The sequence below is a fragment of the Pristis pectinata genome, chromosome 27 (genome assembly GCF_009764475.1).
Source record: "Pristis pectinata isolate sPriPec2 chromosome 27, sPriPec2.1.pri, whole genome shotgun sequence".
NCBI classification, from domain to species: Eukaryota; Metazoa; Chordata; class Chondrichthyes; order Rhinopristiformes; family Pristidae; genus Pristis; species Pristis pectinata.
In genome coordinates this window covers 24,966,091-24,984,070 of record NC_067431.1, presented here as the reverse complement: position 1 = coordinate 24,984,070, position 17,980 = coordinate 24,966,091, and the positions used below count along the sequence as shown (strand labels likewise).

General features: G+C 44.6%; 2 protein-coding genes across 4 annotated transcripts in view; one reads left to right on the top strand and one right to left on the bottom strand.

Moving 5' to 3' along the window:
- slc37a4a (solute carrier family 37 member 4a) overlaps window positions 1–9,795 on the bottom strand; it is a 39,681-nt gene extending 29,886 nt beyond the window's left edge. For all 3 annotated transcript variants that reach the window (XR_007958285.1, XM_052039845.1, XM_052039846.1), the window contains exon 1: window positions 9,719–9,795. The gene's annotated coding sequence lies outside the window, so the exon portion shown is untranslated. The remainder of the gene's footprint in view (window positions 1–9,718) is intronic.
- A 445-nt stretch (window positions 9,796–10,240) lies between these two features.
- Window positions 10,241–17,980, top strand: part of LOC127583555 (proprotein convertase subtilisin/kexin type 7-like) — a 231,374-nt gene continuing 223,634 nt past the window's right edge. Inside the window, exon 1 of the mRNA XM_052039648.1 lies at window positions 10,241–10,521. The gene's annotated coding sequence lies outside the window, so the exon portion shown is untranslated. The remainder of the gene's footprint in view (window positions 10,522–17,980) is intronic.

Sequence of the window (17,980 nt, the reverse complement as noted above, 5' to 3'; positions counted from 1 at the left end):
TTAAACAACCTCGATGTACTTACGTATGGAATGATCTATCTGGATGGCATGTAAACAAAACCTTTTCACTGTGTCTCAGTATATGTGGCAATAATAAACCAATTACCAGTTATATAAAAACAACATTTTTCATTTTTGTTACTTCCTGAAGAGTAGCCCACAGTACAAAGGGTTTTGGCACCTCTGGCACTCTATCCAGGTGCTGACCTCTCTGAGAAAAGCAGAGAGAGGAAGCTTGTTGAGGCCACATCACCTAATCCTTCTCCTTATTTGTATTTAAAAATGAGCATGATGGATCTATCAAGCATTGAGGTAAGAAAGGCACGGTTGAGAGACCATGCTGCAGCTAGAGGAACCTTTATAACCTTGGAGAGCATGCCTGGTACTGAATTATTGTTAATTTAAAAACTTTGAAAAGATTTAATCTGCTCTCCCATCTTTGGCAAAGAGGAAAGATTGGAAATGCTAGAAAAATAAAAAAAACTGCAGATGCTGGAAATCTGAAAATAAAACTCAGCAGGTTAGGCAGCATCTGTGGAAAGAGAAGCTGTTAATATTTTACAGTTAATATTCTTAGCATCTGCAAAATTTCTTGTGTCTCGGCTTTACTACTCCACTGCAAAGTCTCTTCAAGGTATGCCTACCCTGAAGAAGTTCTCCTCCTCTCTTCGACAGGAGTTCTGTGAGACCCTCCCTCACTGCTCCCCCCTGTGATCTCTGCTGCTTCCCAGTCCCTCGACCATGCGCTCACTGAGACTCACTACCACATCCACGTGTCCTTTCTGGGCTCTTGTCTCCGCCGCCATCTTGTGCCGCATGGCTTCCAGCTCCGTTTCCAGGACTCTCTGTTTAGCCCCAACAAGGATCCCAGATGACTGGGTGACTGCTTTGACAAGCACCTTCGCTCTGTCCGCTGCTAAAGCCAGGATCTCTAGGTGGCCACCCTCTTCAATTCCACATCGCACTCCCATACTGACATGTCTATCCACGGCCTCCTCTACTGCCATATTGAGGGTCTGATGCACGTGGGAGGAACAACAGCTCATATTCTGTCTTGGTAGTGTCCAACCTGATGGCCTCAACATCGATTTCTCTAACTTCCAATAACCCCTTCCCTCTACACTGCCCCCCCCCGCCGTTCCCCCCCTTTTGTTTTTCCTCATTCCTGTGGCCCCCTCACCCCTTCTCTTTCCCTTCCCCCACCCTCAAGACCTGCCCATCTATTCACCACCTCCTTCCCTTTATTCCATGGTCCACTGTCCTCTCCTACCAGATTCCTTCTTCTTCAGCCCTTGGCCTCTTCCACCTCTCACCTCTCAGCTTCTTACATCACTCCCTTTCATCCCCCCTCCTCCACCCACTTACCTTCCCCCTCTCACCTATCACCTGCCAGCTTGTGATCCCCCCTCCTCCCTCTACCTCTCGAGTCCTGATGAAGGGTGTCGGCCCAAAACATCAACTGTTTATTTCCCTCCATAGATGCTGCCTGACCTGCTGAGTTCCTCCAGCACTTCTTGAGTGTGTGTTGCTGCAGATTCCAGCATCTGCAAAATTTCTTGTGTCTCAGTTAATATTTTATTTTGGATAAGCTAAGTTTGTTTTCTCTGGAACAGAGGAGGCTGAGAGGAGAGTTAATTGAGATGTATAAAATTGAGGGGCTCTTTACAGATTTATTCCCCTTAGCAGAGGAGTCAAAAACTAGGGGTATAGACCTAAAGTAATTGGTAGCAAGCTTGGAGGAGGGGAGGGAGGTAGGGGGAGTGAGTGTGCAGGAACAAAACTAACCCCGGTGCAGTGGCAGGGTCTTCTGCACCAACACACAAGGGAGCTGGAGGAACTCAACAGGTCAAGCAGCACCTATGGAGACAAAAGGACAGTTACGTTTCAGGTCGAGACCCTTCATCAGCCAGGTTTTCCGTCACCGACATGACACTGGGGTGGGCTGCCTTCGATTGGCACATCTGGGAGCATCAGCTGACGATGGAGCCAGGCCAACCTGTGATGTGCCAGTGACATTCACCATTCGTGAGTGGCCACTTTAGCAGTGTCCTCATGAAAGAACTCCAGAAGAACCAAATGGAAAGTCTAAATAACATGGATCAAGCATGATGCGCTATTTAAGATTTATAAACCCAGTCATGATTTTTCTCAACATCCTCCCCTGCCCCCATACACCCCTGCCTCATTTGAAGCAACTACACTGCCTTGTGTGATGGTTTTATGAAGCACCTGAGCTTGAGCTTCTTGTTGCCAACCACTTTAATTCACAGCAACACACAAAAAGCTGGAGGAACTCAGCAGGTCAGGCAGCATCTATGGAGAGAAATGGACAGTCGATGTTTTGGGTCGAGACCCTTCATCTGGACTGCAGTCCAGCTGAAGGGTCTCGATCTGAAACATCGACTGTCTATTTCCCTCCATAGATGCTACCTGACCTGCTGAGTTCTTCCAGCGTTTTGTGTGTTGCTCCAGATTCCAGCATTTGCAGTCTCTTGTGTCTCCACTTTAATTCATCATCCCCCTCTGACCTTGAGGCCCAGTGCAATCTTGAGGAACACCACCTCATTTTCTGTCTGGGCACTGGCAGTCTACAGGACTTAATATTGAATTCTCCAACTTTAGGTGACTTACTCTTTCTGTTTGTATCAGAACTGCCCAAATCTGTCTGTCGTCCTTTTCAAAGTCAAAGTCGAATGTATTGTCATATGCACGATTACACGTATGCACAGGTGCAGGGAAAAACTTACTTGCAGCAGCATCATAGGCACATAGCATTATTAAGCAGCATTCACAAGAAAAGATAAAACATAAATTATATGCAATTTTTACAAAAATGAACCCAATTAGAACAGAAAAAAGTCCATTTTAGTGCAAGGTGGGCAAGGTGTTATAATGTTGCTAAACTGTAGTGATTAGGGTTGTGCAGGTTGGTTCAAGAACCGAATGGTTGAAGGAAAGTAGATGTTCTTGAACTTGGTGATGTGGGACTTCAGGCTCCTGTACCTCCTGCACAATGGTAGCTGTGAGAAGATGGCATGGCCCGGATGGTGGGGATCTTTGATAATGGATGTTGCCTTCTTGAGACAGTGCCTCCTGTAGATACTACTGATGGTGGGGAGAGATCTGCCCATGTTCTATTGGGCTGAGTCCACTACTCTCTTGTAGCACCTTACGTTCTAGTTCATACTCATTGCATTCTGGCTAGTTTTTTTTTCTTTTTTTTTTGTAGTGTGGTCTACCGGGCATGTCCCACAGCTTTACTGTAAGCAACACGTTACACAGACAAAGCAGCTTAATCTGATCTTAACCACTCCTCAGCTGCCACCTTTGATCATTCAGTCCCACCCATCACAGATATTCCCTTTGTTCTACCCATCCCTTCACCACCATTTCTGCTACCTAAAACTAACTTGTTTTCTCTTTTTCCCATTCTGAAGGATCCACGACCTGAAATGTTAACTTGTTTTTCTTTCCAGATGCTGCCTGATCTGATGAGTTTTTCTAGTATTTTCTGTTTTTATTTCAGATTTCCGGCATCTGCAGCTTTTTTGGGGGGATTTTCATATGCATTCTAGCGCCGGTTTAAATTTCCAGATAAACATTAAAAGAGATATTCCATATTATAAAATTATAGACAGGGTAGACAGTCCAAATCGTTTTTCCAAGGTAGAAATGTCAAGTACTAGAGGACATGAATTGGAGGTGAGAGGGAGGAAGTTTAAAGGAGATGTGTGGGGCAAATTTTTTTTTACACACACAGAGTAGTGGGTGCCTGGAATGGGCTGCGAGGGGTGGTGGTGGGAGTAGATATGATTGTGATGTTAAAGATGCTGTTAGACACATGGATATGTAGAAAATGGAGGGATATGGATCAGAAGAAATTTGGTTTAATTTGGCATCATGTTCGGTGTAGACATTGTGGGCTGAAGGTCCTGTTCCTGTGCTGCACTGTCCTATGTTCTATATGAGAGAATTCAGAAATCACACCTTACAACTGTGATTACACTTCAAGAGTACTCTGTGGGATACAAGTTCCTGGACAAAGGCTTTTACACAGCCACACTCACTTTCAAAGGTGGGATTATTACTTGAGTCCAAATCAAGCGTCCACAAGCTGGACACAACTGTGTGTGAGGCATGTAATGCAGGATATTACAGAGAGAAATGCAAACCCAATTCCCGTAACTTAATCAAATCTAAATTGGCTCCTACTTCTATAGGGTTACTTCTGTGGAAAACCAAACCAGAGAGTAGATCAAGTTGCACATAAATCAGGTTTTAATTCTTCTGTCAAAATGAGAGATATTATTGGCTGTCTCGGTTACCTTAATGACCCTATGCACCTGATGACATATTGTAAGTCAATCTGCCCTTGCCATCTTTTCACAACAGTACAAGGTTACATGAAAAATGGCTGCAAACTCCCTGGAGAGCACCTGTCACAGAGAGTCACAGCAATGATTACCGAGAGCTTCAGCATTATACACCTGGGTGATGCAGTGAGTTAGCACACAAATCAGGCTACAGTTGAGACAGATATATCTCATTTTGCTTTGCTGTTGCAAGGATACCAAGGAAACCACAGACAGACATCAACCTATTTACTGGTTGAAATGAGAAAAAAAGCACATTGCATGAAAATGCCAATATCCTCAAAACACAAATATGAAGTGGAACTAATTGTGGAGTAAGTAAGAAATAGCATTTATGAAGCTTTGCAAAAATTCTTAAACCTCATGTATAATTAAAAATTGTATAATTAATCACTGTTGTTACATAGATTAAACAGAACAAGATTCAACAAAAGCAAACAGCTTATCTCCCAGCTGCAAGGCACAGGCCAGATTACTCTCCACTTGCTTGGATGAGGGATGAAGCCTCCCCTCCATGGACTCTGTCTTTACCTCTCGCTGCCTTGGTGAAGCGGCCGGCATAATCAAAGACCCCACCCACCCAGGGCATTCTCTCTTCTTCCATCAGGTAGAAGATACAGGAGCCTGAGGGCACGTACCACCAGACTTAAGGACAGCTTCTACCCCACTGTGATAAGACTTTTGAACGGTTCCCTTATACAATGAGATGGACTACGACTTCACGATCTACCTTGTTGTGACCTTACACCTTATTACACTGCACTTTATCTGTAGCTGTGACACTTTATTCTGTACTGTTATTGTTTTACCTGTACTACATCAATGCATTCTGTACTAACCCAATGTAACTGCACTGTGTAATGAATTGACCTGTACGATCGGTATGCAAGACAAGTTTTTCACTGTACCTAATAAACCAATAGCAATATCTGCAGGTCCCCCTACAAATCACACACCATCCTGGCTTGGAGACACATCACCGATCCCTCAATCCCACTGGCACCAAGTCATGGAACTCGCTGCCAACAGCAGTGTGGCAGCACCTTTAACAGAAAGGCTGAGGAAGCTGTAGAGGAGGGTACAACTACGTTTAAAAGATATTTAGACAGGTACATGGATATGAAAGGTTTAAAGGGATCTTGGCCAAACGTAGGCAAATGGGACTAACTCAAATATGTCAGATTTAAACGGGATCTGAGGGGCAACTTCTTCTCGCAGAGGGTGGTGTGTATATGGATTGAGCTGCCAGAGGAAGTGGTTGAGGTAGGTATAATAACAACACTTAAAAGACACTTGGACAGGTATATGGATAGGAAAGGTACAAAGGGATATGGGCTAAATGGGACCAGCTTAGATGGGTATCTTGGTTGGCATGGACGAGTTGGGCCGAAGGCCCTGTTCCCATGCTTTATGACTCTACGACTGTGGTGGTTCAAGGAGGCAGTTCACCACCACCTTCTTAAGGGCAATAGATACTGGAACAGCCAGCAGTACCTGCATCCCAGAAACGAATTTAAAAAAGAGCTGAGTGAGCACTCACACTGTATCTTGCTGCTACCGTTTGAGAGAACTGTCAGCGAAGTACCTGAAAATGATTTGAATAATGCACAATCCAGTACTTTAAACCGTCTGAGTTATAAAAGTGTAGAGACTGGGATAGTGAGGGATTACATCTGACGGATCCGACCTCCAATGGCGAGGGGCTGCACGAAAAGTTCACTTATGACCCTTTGTTCAACTCCCAGAGTTAATTGACAAATTTTAGATTCAGAGCCAAAATACCATCCAATGACTCAAGCTTTGAAATACGAGAAGAACTACTGATTGCTGTAGCCACTGCCCCCCACGATGTCAGCAGTGATCATTCAATGACTGCCAATTTCACTAGTTTGTATGTTAGTCTCTTCGCCAAGTTCCAATCACAATTATGCTGAAAATTTTCAAACAATTAATAGTGGAACAGTTTATCATTTTAAATCATCTCGCTCTTTGGTGACCACTACTACCCCTTTAATAAAATGCAAGATTGTTCCATTTATGATCTTTGAAATAGGATCTTCATTAATCCCAGCGTTAAATCTGACAAACATTAGCTTTGATTTTGACAAGAGTTATGATGCAAACGTTATAGTGTGGTAACACACCGTTCAGCCCAAGTGGTCCACACTGGTATTTCTGTTTTGCACAAGCCTCCTGCCAAGTTACCACAGATAAAATTCATATGTTGCATGCACACGGGATCATTTAGGCCATCGTCTCATGCTAGCTAGATGAACTATCCAGACTAATCGTACTTCCCAGCTCTTGGTCTATAATCCTGCAGGTAACCACACACCAAGTGTTCATCCAGATACTTATTAAAAGGAGCAAACATTTTCTCCTCCACCCTTCCAGGCAGTGAATTCCAAACCTCTTGACTTTAGCAAATATTGACCTTAGCAAGGCCTTTGACAAGGTCCTGCATGGTAGACTGGTCCAGAAGGAGAGATTACATGGGATTCAGTGTGAGCCAGCCAATTGGATACAAATTGGCTCAGTGGAAGGAGTCAGAGGGTTGTAGTTCTTCAGATTGGAGGCCTGTGCCACAGGGATTGGTGCTGGGTCCCCTGTTATTTGTCATCTATATTAACGATTTTGATGAGGAGATAAGTGGTATGATTAGTAAGTTTGTGGATGACACCAAAATTGATGGTGTGGTGGACAGTGAAGAAGGTTGTCTAAGGTTACAACAGGATCTGCATCAACTGGGAAAGTGGGCCAAGGAATGGCAAATGGAGTTTAATTCAGACAAGAGCAAAGTGATGTATTTTGGGAAGTTAAACTAGGGCAGGACTTACACAGTGAATGGCAGGGTCCTAGAGAGTGTTGTAGAAGAGAGGGACCTAGTGGTAGAAGTACACAGTACCCCGAAAGTGGTGGCACAGATAAACAAGGGAGTGAAGAAGGCACGTGGCACACTTGCCTTCATTAGACGGGGCACTGAGTACAAGAGCTGGGACATCATTTTCCAGCCGTACAAGATGTTGGTGAGACTGCACCTGGAGTACTGTTGGCAGTTCAGGTTGTCATGATATAGGGAGGATGTGATTAAACAAGAGAGGGTGCAGAAAAGGTTCAGAAAGATGTTGCCGGGATTGGAGGGCCTGAGTTATAAGGAGAGACAGGATGGGCTGGGACTGTTTTCCCTGGAGCAAAGGAGGCTGAAGGGTGACATTATAGAGGTGTATAAAATCATGAGGGGCATAGATTAGGTGGATGATCATAGTCTTTTTCCCAGGGTAGGTGAGATAGGAAAGATTTAAAGGATCCGAGGGGCAACTTTTTCACGCAAAGGGTGTTAAGTTTATGGAACGAGCTGCCAGAAGAAGCGGTACAATTATATTTAAAATACATTTGGACAGGTACGTGGATAAGAAAAGTTTAGCGGGTAACAGGCCAAAGACAGGAAAATGGGGCTGGTTCAGGAAGGCACCTTGGTTGGCGCGGATTCGTTGGGCCGCATTACCTGTTTCTATTCTGTACTGTATAACTCTATCTTCCTATCGAATACTTTAAATACTTCACTTGGATATTGTGAGGAAAGTAGGCTCCCTCTTTTTATTTCCTCCCACACAGATTTATCTTCCCCACTGCCCCAAACGTCAAATAAAAGGTGTATGCAACTCTCAAGGCGGAGATCCACATTCAAACTTTCCAGGTAAAAGAGTTTCTCTAGAACTCCCTGTTACGTTTACTTGTGATTCTTATACTGGTCATAATTATAATTAATGACAATACATTGTACTACAATCATTAAAGTTATACATGGGATTGGAATATTATTGTCACTTGTACCGAGGTACAGTGAAAAACATGTCTTGCAAACCATTCATGCAGATAATTTCATTACAACAGTGCAATGAGGTAGTACAAGGTAAAACAATAACAGAGTGCAGAATAAAGTGTTACAGCTACAGAGAAAGTTCAATGCAGGCAGACAATAAGGTGCAAGGTCATAACGAGGTAGATTGTGAGGTCAAGAGTCAATTTTATCGTACTAGGGGACCGTTGAATAGTCTTATAACAGCAGGATAGAAACTGTCCTTGAGCTTGGTGGTACGTGCTTTCAGGCTTTTGTATCTTCTGCCCAATGGGAAAGGGGAGAAGAGAGAATGTCTGGGGTGGGCAAGAGGGGAAAGATTTAAAGGGGACCTGAAGAGCAACTTTTTCACGCAGAGGGTGTTAGGTATGTGGAATGAGCTGCCAGACGAAGTGGTACAATTACGACAATTATGCTGGCTGCTTTACCAAAGCAGCGAAAAATATGGACAGAGCCCATGGATGGAAGGCTGGTTTCCGTGATGTGCTGAGCTGTGTCCACAACTCTCTGCAGTTTCTTGCGATCACGGGCAGAGCAGGATGCTTTAAATGCTTTATATGCCCGTTCTCACAATTTGCAGTTTTATAAGGATAGCAGACATTCTTGGGATGCATATGCCTCTTTTTAATAAAAATGGCAAATACATGCAATTACTGGCTATTATACAAACCTTTTCAAAGCATCAGTTAACTATCATAGCACCAATTAACTAAACTTGGGAAGTGCCGGGTAGTGAAACCTTTGGGTGCAGGAAATATTCCAACAGCAGATAAACTAATTTGCTACTGGCTAAAGCCATCCACACTGGGCCCTCAAGCAAAAAGCAAACTACTGGAGGAACTCAGCGGGTCAGGCAGCATCTGTGGAGAGAAATGGACAGTCGACTTTTCGGGTCAAGACCCTTCCTCTGGACTCAAAGTGAAGTAAGAAACACAGGTGGAGATTAGTGAGGGGGAATGACAGCGAAATACTTTGCATGCTTTCATTTGATTCACAATTTTTTTAAGATCCAATGCACTTTACAATCTTTGAAGTATCAGTAATCAGCACACAGCAAGTTCCAAACACATATTTTCTTACGTGGTAATATTGACTGTGCTACAGTTTGGCCACGACAACAGAGATTGATCACTAAAAAAAGTTTCTAAAATCGAGGAATAATTTGCTCAGATCTGTCACTGCATTATAGAAACTGCAGCAGAAGTCTAAAGTGTGGCCTCAGTTACAAAGAAAGAGGTAAGTCTATCTCAGGCAGGGTGCCCCACAGCCAATGCAGTGTTACTGAAGTGTGGTGACTGTTTTATGTGGCAGATAATTTGTGCAAAGCTCCCAGGATACGTGTCAATGATCAGATCAACCAGTTAAGTGATTCAGAGCCCGGAGGTGACTCCCCCGCTGTTCCTGGTACAGCTGAGCGAGTTGCAACTCGTTTCTTCCTCGGTGTGCATTCTCTGCAATGTTCCCACCGTTTCACACCCACTCCTACCTGAGTAAAAGGACAGCCCACGCTCCAGGCAGCGACCCGCTTCTGCAGCCGCACCAGCACCTCCCCGTCCCGCAAGCAGCAGCAGCAGCCCGCCCTGCCCATCGCCAGCTGCCCCAACCCAGCCGCCTGATTGGCCGCCCTACCCATCAATCACCCTGCCATGCTGCCACAAGGAGGTCGCGCCCACCTATCGCTAACCAACCAAGGAGGGAGCCCGCATTGGATTGGACAACCGAGGTGTCAATCACAAAAGCATGTCTCTAATTCGCTAAAGTCTGTATCAATCATAAGGCTCTTTAGATTGGCCACAAACAATTATCAATAATGTGGTTGCTATTTACCGGCTGCATTGGAGTATAATAATAATTGTATCGAATTAAAAAGAAAACTATAACTTTAAAATGTAGATTAAAAGGAGGGGCTGTCCGCCATCTTTGTTGCTGGCGGAAGTGAGCATTTGACCGTGGGTTCGCCCCGCTGCGGTCTCCGCAGCTGCCAGGCTGGGTCGGAACTGACGTCGCTGTCAGCGGAGCATCTGGGCGCCCGGGAGGGGGGACTGGCGAGAGTCTGCGGAGAGGGAGGGAGGGAGAGCGGCTGAGGCTGAGGCTGAGGCTGAGGCTGAGGCTTCTGCACCGGGACACGATGGAGAGCGCGGGCGCCGGGCAGTGACAGGTGAGGCAGGCGGCCGGCCGGCCGGCGCAGGAGGCTCCGACTGTCCGCGGGCTGCGCCCAGCCAGCGCTGCCGCCGGCACAGGGACTGTGCTCCCGTCTTGTCAACCTCGATGCAGCAACCGAGCCGGCAGGTGAGTGCTCCCCGTCTCTGCAGCTGATGGGCCCCCCGTCTCTGCAGCTGATGGGCCCCCCGTCTCTGCAGCTGATGGGCCCCCCGTCTCTGCAGCTGATGGGGCCCCGACCCAAAATACAATTTTAAAAAAAGTTTATCTTTTCTCTTGCATCGCTGAAAAGTTTCCAACCTGCAACCTTCACCTACAACTGGGAGGGTAAGTTGGAGGCAGATCCGTTGCAAGTCCATGAAGGCGCATTTCTGTTGATAAAACTGTAAGTACTGGGACTTTTACTGTGCCCAACTGCATGACTGAAGATGTTTGGGTTCAGTGCAACAATTCAGATTTAATCATAGCTGCTCTTGATTGTTATGTTTATTCTCAACAGCCCTTATAACTGGGGAAAAAATTACAGCATTACCAGACTGTTATGCTCATTACTGAACGGGCGTTACTGTTATATTGTGACTGTTCTAACTGGTTCCAAATGTGGTTGCTTCTAAATGTAACTTGATTCTGCTATAACTTTTCTCTTTGGTTTTATCAGGCCCAAGCACAAGTCATTTATTTAGCCATATACTGAGATTACCTTGCTAAAATTCAGTAAAGCTAGTTGAATGTGTCAATCACCTCTGGTTTCTCTTAAAAGTTTACTTTTGTAAATTCTGATTAAAATAACAAATAGGATTAAACTGAGCCCTTGTTCTAGTAAACATATTTTTCTTTAAAACACAAATTGTTGTCTTAACGTACTAGATTTCTTTCGAATTTCTTTCTTTCCCCAAGTTATCATACCCTTCCTCACCCACCCACCACAACAACCACTCATTTGTTTCACCCCAATGTTGCATTAAGTGGCCAGGATACTGTACTACATTTCTCTGAAAATTATCCTGTTCCTTGGTGTGACTTTTGGGATTTGCTGCAGGATGATGAAATGTTGATGTGTAGTTTTATGAACAATAATTAGATACTTCCGTGGTGTTTTCTCTTTACCCTCCTATTTGTATATCAGTTTAAGGTGAGAGGGGAAAGATTAAAAGAGGATCAGAGAGGCAAGTTTTTCACAATGAGGTAGGTATTCGGAATGGTCTGCCAGAGGAAGTGGGAAAAGCAGATACAATTACAATGTTTAAAAGACATTTGGACACGTACATGGATAGGAAAGGTTTAGAGGGCTATGGACAAATGGGATTAGCTTAGATCTTGGTCAGCATGAAAGCACGTACCACCAGGCTCAAGGATAGTTTCTATCCCACTGTTATAAGACTATTGAACGGTCCCCTAATACGATAAGGTGGACTCTTGACTTCACAGTCTACCTCGTTATGGCCTTGCACCTTGTTGTCTGCCAACACTGCACTTTCTCTGTAACTGTAATACTTTATTCTGCATTCTCTTATTGTTTTTCTCTTGTACTACCTCAATGTACTGTTGTAATGAAATGATCTGTATGGATGGCATGCAAAACAAAGTTTTTCATCATACCTCAGTACATGTGACAATAATAAATCAATTTACCAGTTGTGCCAAAGGGCCTGTTTCCATACTTTATAACTCTGACTACTAACTTGTTGCAAAATTTTATGTGCATGTAAAATTTGTCAATTTTATAAACTCTTCCAAACAATCAATTTGATCTCCTCCAAGTGTCACATTTAATTCTTGTCACCTCTGTTTGTACTCTGTACTCTTTCTTTCTGACTTGCGAACAGATGGTCATCCTTTTTTGTCACTTGCCCTGCTGTGCTGACTTCCTGCAAGGATTTTCAGCCACCTCCACGATATGATAAAGCACTTCCTAGAAAAAATAAGCAGCAGATCCAGCTAATGTCAGCATTTCATGCTCCTGACTTTTTATTCCTTGTGGGCTCACAGGTTTCAATGCACAATCCAACCAGACACCCCTGTGAGCCCAAGGCGTTCAGCATTGTTGTTTCAATTACATTGTGGACCTGCTTCTCCTCTTTAACTCAAAGAAGAGTAGATGAATTCTGCTTGGTATCTTCTTTAGTACTTGTGCAAGATCATTGAAACAGATTATCTGCTTACTTATTTAATTGCTGATGGTGGGATATTGGCTGTTTGTATTTTGTGTTCTGCACGTTCCTTGCATTATAAGTGATTATATTTTAAGTACTTCATTATATGTAAGAAATCCCAAGGTGTTGAAAGGCATTGTATTAAGTAACTTCTTTTCTACTTTACCTTGTACTTTTCCTTTCTGTTCTATTTTTTTTTGAAACCTTTCCAACTTTCTCCCATCTCTTGAAGTTGTTGACTCATAGGTTGGCCAAATAGGTGTGGTTTGTACTTTGATATTTTGCTTATTACTGTGGGCTGTACAGGGTATAGAATCAAACTTCGTCTTGGGCAACCTCTCAGAAGTGAGGACAAATTACTTCCACTCCAGTTCCTTGGGTGCTGTTGAGGCAAAAGTGGGATCCTTAGGTGACGTTTGAGGGGGTGCTTGTTTTGGAATGAATGCAAAGCATTCTAATCATAGTTTGTGCTTGGTGGCTCATTGTAATTAAGTTTCTCAGTGCGTCCCCAAATACTGCTGCTTCAGTTTCGAGCAGTCACAGGTCGGGGATTGTCATTCCAGATGAAGGAGCTCAACCTGAAATGTCAACTGTCCATTTCCCTCCATAGATGCTGCCTGACCCGCTGAGTTCCTCCAGCTCCTTTGTGTGCGGTCCCCATGACTTGATGAGGTTGCTACTTTTTTTTTTTGCTAAGAGACCTTGAAACATCCTCGAAGTGTTTTCTCTTGGAAGTCTCCTGCTGAACTCTGTGTTCTTGCTTCAGGAGTCTGATGTTGGGTGTCTGATGATGTCACCACACGTTGGAGCTGGCCTGGTATGATCAGAGTCTCCAAACTGAGGAAGTCTCTCTGAAAGAGGACCTTGGACATGGGTTTGTTTATGCTGCCACTGGTTTTGGAGGACTTTGAGGGGATAGAAATGATGGTACATCTCCAGTGCCTTAAGTTGCTTCTGTGTTTTCAAAGCGTATTGGAGGGTGAGGTCCTCACTGCTCAATAGACCATGAACTTGGGACTGGAGCGAAAAAACAAGCTGCTGGAGGAACTCTGTGGGTCAAGGAGCTTCTGTGGAGGCAAAGGGATGGTTGATGTTTCTGATCAGGATCTTGCATCAGAACGTCTGTTCTTTTTTTTAAATATTCAAGGGATGCAGACTGAGCCAGCATTTAATTGTCCATCCCCAGCTGCCCTTGAAGGCGGTGTGTTAGAGATTTTGGATTAGCAATGAGCTGCCTGTCAAGCATAACAAAATGAACTATTGTTATCCACAAACTTTCTTAGATGTTTCACTTTTGGTGGAATGGTCAGTGCTTAATCACGAGGAAGTGAACCTTCCAGCAGGTTGCAATGGGAATGAACAAAGAGCTGGCTGACAGCGAGCTGTAGCAGTCTCAGAACACGATTCGTGCTCAGCTGGTAAGCAGAAGGTAAAAGTCCCAGCAGCCAAGTCTGATTCTCAATGGTAACATTCACAGTAACCCTTGCCTCACCCCATCACAGATGTTCCCTATCCACCCTTCTCCCCTCAAGTTTTCAAATGAGCTTAAAGGCAGTGGGAAATATACAGCACTCGGGACTCCAGCTGCAGTCGCAAACCCACACACGTTCCTGACCCCCAGCATTCCGGATCCCAACCTGGCTCTGTCCGCATATTCAGCCTACAGTCTGGACCCTGCCCCATCTGTGCTCTGGGCCCCTGGCTCTGGTGGCACTTGCACTCCTGATCCACAGCTTGTGTTCCAGACTAATGATGCCAGAGCATCAGGATTTTGGAAGAATCAGAAGCTGGATTATCAGAGGTTTACTGTACCTGCAATGGCCATTTCCACTATTGCTCTCATTAACAGTGTCAGGATGTCTTCAGTGTGATAGTTATCCAGGTCACTATGTTGTTCATTAAATTGTTGTGGACTTTATTATGCTAATACACGTCGTCCCCAGCTTGTAACACCCGATTTACGTACCACCCTACGTATGAGCATTTGGGAGACCAACGGGATGGATTTGCTGGCTGCAGTGGGGCTGCAGGCACCTTCTGCCTTGTGGCCACATTTCCAACTTGTGGACTGTTCAGGTTACAAACAGTGAACAGGAGCAGAACCCTGCTGTAACCTGGAGAGGACCTGTATATAGCAAAATAGTTGATACTCGTCCCTAGTTCATTTTAGGCAAGCTAAATATTTATTTAATTTATTCAGTAGAGGCGGGTGTTTCTGGGAAGGCCAGCATTTATCGACATCTCCAATTGTCCCCAAGAACATGGTGGTGAGTCACCACCTTGAAGAGCTAAAGTCTGGAAGTTCCGCTGTACTCCTGAGAAACGAGCTCCAGCATTTAAGCTCAGCAACAATTAACACATGTTGCCTAGATGGGGCAGTGTGACGTAAAGGGAACCGGCAGGTAGCGCCCTTCTCCACTGTCAGGAGAATTCCAAGCGCAAACTGGAGAAACGGCACCTCATTTTCCATCTTAGAACCTTGCAGCCTAACGGCATGAACATTGAATTCTCCCACTTGAAGTAATCCCCACCATCATGCTTTCCTTTTCTTCCCTTTCCTGTCCTTTTTTATTCTACCTTTTTTCCTTTCTTTCCTTACCTTTGACCCATCCCCCGGTGGATCTGCTCTCCCCTCCTCCCCTGCACCTGCCTAATCACTATCGCTTACCTGCATCCACCTATCGCTTTGTGCACACCCCGCCTCCCCTCTTTTGTCCACCTATCACTGCTCTGCTTTTCCCTCCTATATATTGGGCTTCCCCTTTTCCTACATTCAGTGTTGAAGAAGGGTTCTGACCCCAAACGTTGACCGCCTGCTTTTCTCCACGGATGCTGCCTGGCCTGCTGAGTTTCTCCAGCATCATCGTGGTGTTCGTTTTAGGTTGTACCACTGCCTTACCGTCCAAGGTGTTCGAGGTTGCGGAAGTCAAAAAACAAAATGCAGAGGTTGGAAGTCGGAAAATGCTGGAGGCACTCAGCAGGTCAGGCAGCATCTGTACAAAGACAAATGTCAGAAGCATCTGTGGAAAGAAGACCCTTCATCAGAACCTAGAGTGAGGCAGGAAAAAAAGGTTATATTTAAGTTGCAGACAAGGTTGAGGGGAAGGATGGATAGGACAGAGGTAACATCTATGATGGGGTGAGGCCAGGATTACTGTGAGTGTTACCATTGAGAATCAGACTTTGGTGCTGTGAATTTTACCTTCTGCTTACCAGCCTAGCATCTTGACATGAGAGAGACTGCAGATGCTGGAAATCTGGAGCAGCCGGCCACTGTCTGTAATGAGTGTGTACGTTCCTCCCGTGACTGCATGGGTTTCCTCCAGGTGCTCGGGTTTCCTCCCACATTCCAAAGCCACACAGGTTAGGAAGTTGTGGGCATGCTATGTTGGTGCCAGAAGTGTGGCGACACTTGTGGGCTGTCGCCCAGAGCATTCCACACAAAGGTGCATTTCACTGGGTGTTTTGATCTACGTGTGACTAATAAAGATATCTTATCTAAAATGCTGGAGGAACTCAGCAGGTCGGGCAGCAGCTATGGAGGGAAATGAGCAGTTGACGCTTTGGGCTGAAATCTCGACTGTTCGTTTCCCTCAATAGATGCTGCCTGATCTGCTGAGCTCCTCCAGCATTTTATGTGCTGCTTTAGCAGGAATTGTGTCCTGATGCTGTTAGAGCTCGCTGTCAGGCAGTTCTTTGTCCATTCCCATTGTAACCTGCTGGAATGTTCACTTCCTCGTGACTAAGCACTGACCATTCCACCAAAAGTGAAATGTTTAAGAAAGCTTGTGGATAACAATGGTTCATTTTGTTATGCTTGACAGGCAGCCCATTGCTAATACAAATCTCTGTAACAACACCATCGACAGAACAATTGGCCTTGTACTCCCTGTTCACTTCCCATTATAATTTTTATACTCGAGTAGGAGTCTTGGAGAACCAGTGGACAGAGCTGGTTTGGTGGGTCAGCCCACTGTAGGTACTCTTGATGATAATTGCCTACTGTGCCATTATCAGTTTAAGATCAGAAGCAAGACATCTAAAAGGGACATCAGGGGCACCTTCTTCACGCAAAGGGGTGTGCGTATTTGGAATGAGCTGCCAGCAGTAGTGGTTGAGGGCCATGGGGCTAACGCAGACCGATGGGACTAGCTCACTTGGCAACACAACATAGACGAGTTGGGCCGAAGGGCCTGTTTCCATGCCGTATGACTCTGACTTAACTACTCTGTATTGTAAAGCTCAAAATGTGAGTTTATCCATTTTTGGCAATTGGCTTTGGAATTCTGCAGACACTTTTGGGTGTACACATTTCCAGGGATCATGATTCGATTCTCCCTGGTGGGAGCTGAGGTGCTTAAAATGTGCTTGCTTTCATTGGAGGATAGGGAGGAGGTTTCTTGAGCCCACTGAAATGAAAAGTTGTTGCCTTGCTGCTGAGCTGAAATCGCCCACTGAGTTTGTGCATTTGGGTTAGTAATTCTTTGCATTGATAATGAATTCAAGACACAGCAACGACCACAGGTGGTTTGGGAAATATTTTGGGTTGTTTGATGGATATTTGAGATGCAAAAGGACTGACTTTGGCAGAAGTTGTTGCCTTCAGATTTATTGCTTGTGACTGATGTGGTACAAACTGCTGATGAACTGAATTTTGAGAAGAACAGTTCACTGTAGTGCTTTTCCTGAATTCCGGAAATACTGTTCAAGGAGGAACAGGTTTGGCTTTTTCTCTGCAGTAATGTAAGTCGGTATCAAAACATCCTGATGAGCTGATGGAGAACTAATATTTGTTTGGTTTGTTTGAGGAGGCGTCTTGGTTTCACATTGCGTCCTGGCCAATATCCATACCTCAGCAACATGTCTGAAGAAACAGACTATTTGGTCATTAGTGTCCTGGCCATTGGCTGCCATATTACCTATGTTATAACAGTAACTTCACTTCATTGGCTATGGAGTACTGGAACATCCTGGAAGGGAGCTGAAAGGTGAGACAAAAGCAAGGTTTTAGATGAAAAACACTATGATGCTGGAGGAACTCAGCAGGCCAGGCAGCATTCATGGAGAAAAGCAGGTGATCAACTTTTCAGGTCAGGACCCTTCCTCAGGACTGAAGATTTTCTCCACTGATGCTACCTGGCCTGCTGAGTTCCTCCAGCATCATCGTGTTTTTCATCTCGATTCCAGCATCTGCAGTCCTTTTGTTTCTCTTCAAAAACAAGATATATTTTTCTCCAGTATTGACAGTGAAAGCAAGCTCCCTCAATAGAGAAATGAATCCAAGTTGTCTCTGTAGCTGCTTTGTACCTTAAGAGAATCCTCTTTGGAAACTTCAATGAATTAAGGGCACATAGTTTAAAAGCAAAACAAGTGCAAATGTGGCATGAAAAATCCTGGATTAAAACTTTAAACTCATTGACTGTTCATAAATAGCA